The sequence below is a fragment of the Coptis chinensis genome, chromosome 6 (assembly GCF_015680905.1).
Source record: "Coptis chinensis isolate HL-2020 chromosome 6, ASM1568090v1, whole genome shotgun sequence".
In the NCBI taxonomy this organism is placed as follows: Eukaryota; Viridiplantae; Streptophyta; class Magnoliopsida; order Ranunculales; family Ranunculaceae; genus Coptis; species Coptis chinensis.
Window position 1 is genome coordinate 23,294,438 of NC_141461.1, and position 6,873 is coordinate 23,301,310.

At 35.1% G+C, this 6,873-nt stretch overlaps 1 long non-coding RNA gene across 2 annotated transcripts; it reads left to right on the forward strand.

Annotated features, from left to right (window-relative positions):
• Nucleotides 1-2,355: 2,355 nt before the first annotated feature.
• LOC147492174 (uncharacterized) lies at nucleotides 2,356-3,925 on the forward strand. 2 transcript variants are annotated; one of them, XR_015200319.1, is made up of 3 exons: nucleotides 2,356-2,403; nucleotides 3,282-3,391; nucleotides 3,803-3,925. It is a non-coding gene; the product is annotated as an uncharacterized LOC147492174 (long non-coding RNA). The 2 variants fall into 2 exon arrangements; XR_015200320.1 differs by having other exon boundaries at nucleotides 3,808-3,925.
• Nucleotides 3,926-6,873: the final 2,948 nt, after the last annotated feature.

Sequence of the window (6,873 nt, forward strand, 5' to 3'; positions counted from 1 at the left end):
GTCTGAGGATGTTGTTGTTTGGACACCAACCCATTCGGGTAGATTCACTACGAGATCAACATACATTACCTTATGGAGGATTGGGCCTAAGGTTAAATGGTATAGAATGATATGGGGCAAGTTAGTGGTGCCTAAACATTCTTTTGTTTGCTGGCAACTTTTCTCTAGAAGCTTGCAAACACAGGATCGTGTCCTTGTTAAAAAGGTGCAGTGTTGAGTACTTCTTCATGATGTCTTTGTGGCAATGGATATGAAAACTCAAAGCACATCTTTTTCGATTGTCTTTTTTCTAAGAGAGTCTGGTCTAGGATTAAGATGAAACTGGGGCTAGGAAGCGTAGTTCTTAACTCTATGCAAGAATGACATTATTTATTCTCTACTTGTAAAGGGGAGAATATCGAAATTGAGGTCATTAAGGTGATGATATGTGCTACAGTGTATGAGCTATGGATTGAAAGAAATGCCCGAAGCTTTAAAAGCTTCTCTACATCAGCTATTATGATTAAGAGGAAAATATTATGTAAGATGAGGGAGTATTTGTAGTGTCAGCTGAACGAGGTAAATGACCTACCTAGTAGCAGATTTTTTTCTTGAAAACTTCAGGATACATGTAATGTACAAAAAGAAAAAGGTTAAAAAATGCAAGTGGTTTAAACCACTAGTGGTCGGACACTGCCAAGCTGAATACTGATGGATCTGTTTCGAATTCTGGTGCTCAGTTTGGAGGTCTGATCAGAACACATGAAGGAAAGGTGGTAGTTGCATATAATGGTGGTAACAAGCACAAGTCAGTGTTGTACCAAGAAATCAGAGAAGTAGAAACAAGTTTAGAAGCTTGTGAACAACTCAATATTGTTAAAGTTAAAGTGAGCTCTGACTCGATGTTAGCAGTGCAAATTATTAACAAAGTAGTAGTACCCCTACCTTGGCACTGCTTAAACATGGTAAAGGCTATATAGGAAAGGCTCCAGGCACTTCAAACTTGGTCTGTGCACCACGGTTTCAGAGAGACTAATAGAGCAACAAGCCTACTAGCTAGAAGTTTCTCTATGATAGATGATGATGTAGTTAGGTACTTCATACCTCCCTTAGATGAGAAACTTGCATGTATTATGGAGGAGGATGCAAATAGTTGTTTTTAAGATAGATTTTGAATAAATGCAGGTAGATCGAGGTCAGCCTAACCTCATAATCTTTTCAAAAAAAGTCCCTCCACTACACCATAACACTGATTTTGCAACATTTAGGAAAATTAATTCCTAACACATATTGAACCGTTAGGAACTGTGTGACACATACATTTCGTTAGAAATGTTACCAACCGTTACATAATATGTATGCAAATACTTCATTTATTTAGTAACATTTACTCAGATATTATGTGACGGATATTGTAGTGTGACCAAATATTAAAAAATAAACTCGAAAATAAAAACAGTTAAACTGGATGAAAACTTATAGGGAGGGAATTTTTTCAGTATCGCGCTCATCTTACACCCCTTGAATAAGAAACGAAAAAAGTGAAGAGAAAACTTTGAACTTGCCGCTGCCGGTTGCTGGTGTTGCTCAGTGAGGTAATAAGCCGTCATCTTCTTTTCCTTTTTCTCCTTCCTAATTTCTACATCCCCCCTTTATAATTGTTAGGGTTTTTGGCTGTTTTTTTTTTTTTTTTTTTTTTTACACAATTAACTGCTCAAATTGTTCAATCTGCTCAAAGAAGCATGTTATTTTGCCAAAGGTAACTTATCAATTAGTGAATCCTCCTTTATTTAGGGTTTATATTTTTTTTTCCTATTTTTTGAAAAAAACAATTAGCTTATCTATGGGATTGTCTGGACATAAAATTATTATTGTTTATTAGTATATAATCTTTCAAGCATGCCCAAATGTTGCATCTTTGTAAGTTAGATTTCGATCCCTTTTAAATTCTCTCATATTGTATTATGCGTATCAATGACACGGGTAGGAAATGTGTTCATGTTGGATTCATTCCCTTCATGTTAACTTTTCACTTCAATTTTAAGATTTTTTTTTATCTAACTGATGAACTTAGTTGTATGTTGATTCTTCTCTCTTTGGCTTTAGAATTATGTAAAAAAGCTTTGGTCTTGATTTATGCCCAGTTCGTTTGCTTTCAACTCATATTGTTGCCATTTTAGTGGGATGTCAAATTTCAAATTCTTCTTCTACTTGCAACCCCTCCTCTCTCTTTCTTCTCCTATGTTTATTTCTCCTGCGTAAACAATAAACCAAAGACTTATTTAAAAATTGTTACTTTGTGGATGCCCAATATTTATTTAGAACACATATCAATAGAATATCTCTATGATGCATGTTTATCTTCCAATTACTTGTAGGAATGAAGAAGTTAAGGCATTTGCAAGAACCAATGGAAAAACAGAGGTGCATATCACATAAAGATTTGGTCTTATTGTTGTGTCTATTATTGAACTGTTTGTTTGTAGAGTTTGCAATTGCTTTTTATAGTTTAATGTTTGGTAGGTATTGAAACAGTGGTGAGGTGAAAAGAGCATCTCAAGGGATCTTATGGACTAGCTAAGTATGGTGACATTGATGTGTCTCTGGGGTCACTTGACATGTATAGTTTTTAGAAAAAATAAAAATAAACTAAGTCACATAGACATGGGCATGCGTGTGCGACATGGATATAGAGTGTTGGACACGTGGACCTATAAGACATAGGACACGGGGACACAACTAATCAAAAAGAAGACAATCACTTTTCTTGGGTTCAAGACCTTAAAAAGCGGCTCCTTACAAACAAGTTATCTATGAAGGTGGCATATCTTGGAGTTGTGACTATGTTAATAATTTATGTTCTTAGTCTTTTATTAAAAGATATCCTAATTTAAAATCGTATGCGTAACATGTTTGTGTGTCCGACAAGTGCTTGTGTGTCAGACATGGATTTTTTTAAGAATATGAAATGTCCTTGTTACATAGGGAAAAAAAATAACATTTTTTTTTTTTTAATGTACATTGCTTCTTATCTATTAATGTACCTATATAACAAGCCAAATTGAGTCAACCGATTTGGTAACGGAAATGGAGTCAAGCTTTGTATCAGAGAGAATAGAACTTGCCAAACTTTGTAGCTCTCGTAATTGGTCCAAAGCAATTCGTGTCCTCGATACTCTTCTCTCTCATTCTTCTGTTACTCAAGACATTTGGTTCATATTAGTTATTATTCTCTTCCCTTTATTTATCAGATTGAAATTTTGGTTCACTTCGAATTGATTCACAATATTATTTGGTTGCAGTAATGGGGCGTTCTATTATAATAAATTAGAGTTACATAAGCATGTGATTAAGGATTGTGACAAGGCAATTCAACTTGACCTGACTCTTCTTCAAGCCTACATTCTTAAAGGTCTGTTTTAAGCCAACTTTTTCAACCTTTATCAATTACAAATGTAGTTCTGTTTTGATTGTTTATAAATGTAAATCTAGTCGAAATAGGAAATGTGCATTAAAATATCGAGTGATAGAAACTAGTATTCTTTGCAATGTTGCTCTCTATTTGACTGTAAATTTTTTATTAGATGGGAGATTGAATTTTAACACATTTCATGCAAAGTGAACAGGAGTTTATCTAACTCTAATATCTTAAAAATAGAGATCGGTGTTGCGAAGTCAAACAACATGTAAATTCTTTTTGTTCATTAACTCATGTACAATTATGTCACATGAAGTTAGTGTCTTTGGAGTCTTGAATAGTAGTTGAATGTTAGGTTGATCATTTTGAACATGAGCTTAGTACTCGTTTCCACTTTTTTTGTAGTCTAGGCAGTGCCTTGTCATGTTTGGGAAAGGAGGAGGAAGCTCTTCTTGTATGGGAGCAAGGACATGGATATGATGTCCGACAATCAACTGATTTGAAACAATTGGTAGATTTGGAGGATTTGTGACAAACAAAATAAACCCACTGTTTCTGAACAACATATTAAAGAGTCCTCGGATCCAATTATGTTTGTATGTTATTTGGGAGCTAAAACACAACAATGTGTCAAATGGATCTCTCGAAAATGGCAGTAGATCAAGTGGTACTTCTCAAGTATCGAACATTTCTAGTGTGACTTCGAGCGATCGACAAACTAGATGACACATTTGGAGTGATTATCAAACTAAATGACACATCCGAGCGATCAACAAACCAAATGACACATCCGCATATCATCGACAAATTAGATGATACATCTGCAATGATCAGAAAAGTAAATGAGACATCTGGAGCGATCAGCACACCAAATGACACATCTGGAGCAATCATTAAACCAAATGAGACATCTGGAGCGAGTAGCAAACCAAAGGACGTATCTGAATCACACAAGAAGCAAACCTCTACATCTAAAATGGACAAGAAATCAAGTGGTTCATCTGAAATATGCATCAAATCAATTGATGCATTTGCAATTCACATGAAAACAAGCGATGGATCTAAGAGGAGTCAGAAGGTTAATGGTGTTTCGAAGACCATGTCGATAAGCTTGGATCTTTGATTATCAATAGGGATAACGTGAGTAAGTTTTACTTATGTTACTTTCGATATTTTCTATGACTTGTATTTTGCATCCATTCATGGGGAAGTTGTTTATTTTAAAATTAGAAGAATTACTAAACGTTATGTTACCTGTATACTACAAAGTTATGGCCGGGATATGCCATGAAAATAGCATTTTCACTGAGGAAGTGAAGTGTTCAACCTTGGTATGGCATCCATCTCATGTATCCAAGTAACATAGATGAAAAGTTATGTTCATTTTGATTAATGTTTGGCGTGATGGTTGACTGGCAATTCCGTGACTGCTTGCGGTCCTTGCTGCCTATAAGACAAGTAATTTCTATTACCAATATGATTTAAACTCTTTTGCAGGTAAATGAATGGAATTATGCTCAAGCTATTTCTATCTTTGACAAGGTTAAATCTACTACTTTGCTTGATAAGAAGTATCTTCTTCTTGATTCTTTAGTAGTAAACTAGCCCGTAATTCATGTATCATAGTGTGCCTTTGCTACTTCTCTGTGCACTCTTTCTTTCTTGTAAAGAAGGGAGCAACTTACTCTTTCTGAAATTTGGAATCTTCTGATATTGAAAGTGTCACAGCCCGAATTTCTAAACAATTAAAAAAAATGAATATTTGAAATATAAATATATCAAACATCACTCGATTCAATTGTCTAAAAACCCAGGCTATGACGAGGTGGATACAACACATGTCAAAACCTAAAACCCACATCATAAAGAATCTTAACAACAAAAAATCTCTCCAAAAATCTCTTTTATTACTTTATAAAAGTCTATCTTCCGTCCCGATAAAACATCAAACCACTCTAAGAATAACAGGTCTTCAACATCGTATTTTCATGTCATATGAAAAGAAAACTACGTTATTACATACTTCCAAAAGGTCAAACCTAATAAAATAACCTCCCGGACTGCTCCAGGCAAGAATCCAAATCACACGCCGCGGTTCCACTGCCTTCCACCTATGTTCCCAAGAACACACCCATGTTTCCAAAACAAAGCAAACATGGGTCAGCAAAATGGAATTTGCTGGTATAAGTAGACTAACCACATAAAACCATTATCATACTTTAATTATCCAAACAATCAAGTTATATTTTCCCATAACTTAATCATTCTCGGCTTGGAAGACCGAATTAGTTCCGTCATTTCAACCGCATAGTTTCTTCCCAAGCAAAACTTCCATTATATTAACTCATTCTAATAACTTCGTTTTAATATCTAAATCATTGAATTAAAACTTACGATATCCATTCTTTGATAAGGGTAGGACCGGCGTCCTCAACAAAATGTTATTAAGTCCTACCCTCCCCTGCAAAAGAAAGTTAGAACTTCTATATAACATATGTAGATATTATATTAGGTATTCAAAAGTAACCCAAACACTCGCATAATCAAATCAATTTCTCTTATCAATTTTAATCAATTTCTTTTCTTATACATTCACCATTTAGTACCTATGTACCTTAGGTCATTCCAGCCACATTCAAGGAATACCCAACCCTACATTCACGTACACTCAAGGAATACATCAACTAACCCGCAAGGCGAATACCTTAGTTCCTCTCTAGGACAGTCCAAAGAATCTGGTCATTCATGGCACATTCAATGAATACCCGGGTCATTCATGGCACAGTCAATAAATGCCCACCTAACATATGACATCAACAGTCATAAAACTCAATTTCCAAAACTTGAGGCGTGGAGAGTTCTAAAGGAGTGCGGTAAATTTTGTTTACGCATTATTGAAATTTATTGCATAAATTATTTCAGAGAACGAAGAAAAATCTTGATTCAATTATTTTTGGTTTACGCGTTATTAATTTCATAGATGTATAAGTGTCATAACGTTGTGTATCGTAAAAAGACCTAAAAATCACAAAGCAAGAAAAACACGCACACAAGTATATTTAGAAAGGCCTTAGCCTAAGTCAAACATGCTAATAGTACTAGACTTATCATAATAGACCGAATCATAATTTTAGGAAAAAGTCAAATTTTAGGTCAATCGGGTCAAAGTTAACCCTGGTCAAAAGTCAACAGTCAACTCTGGTTAACAGTCAACATTGGTCAACCCGGCCTAAACTCCTCTAACCCAAAAGCCCAAAGCCTAAGGCCCATAGTCTAAACTTAAGTCAAAAATAAAATCTAAAGTTTAACACACAAGCCCAACCCACGATTTGGCCCAAGCCCAAATTCGAATTTTACTGTTCATCTCCTTCCTCACAAAACCTCCACCAGCGCCTCCACCACCTATGCGGCTGTAAAGTCCTGAATTATTATTAAGGGTATCTGTGTAAATTTCATATCAAATCTAGGGTCATTGA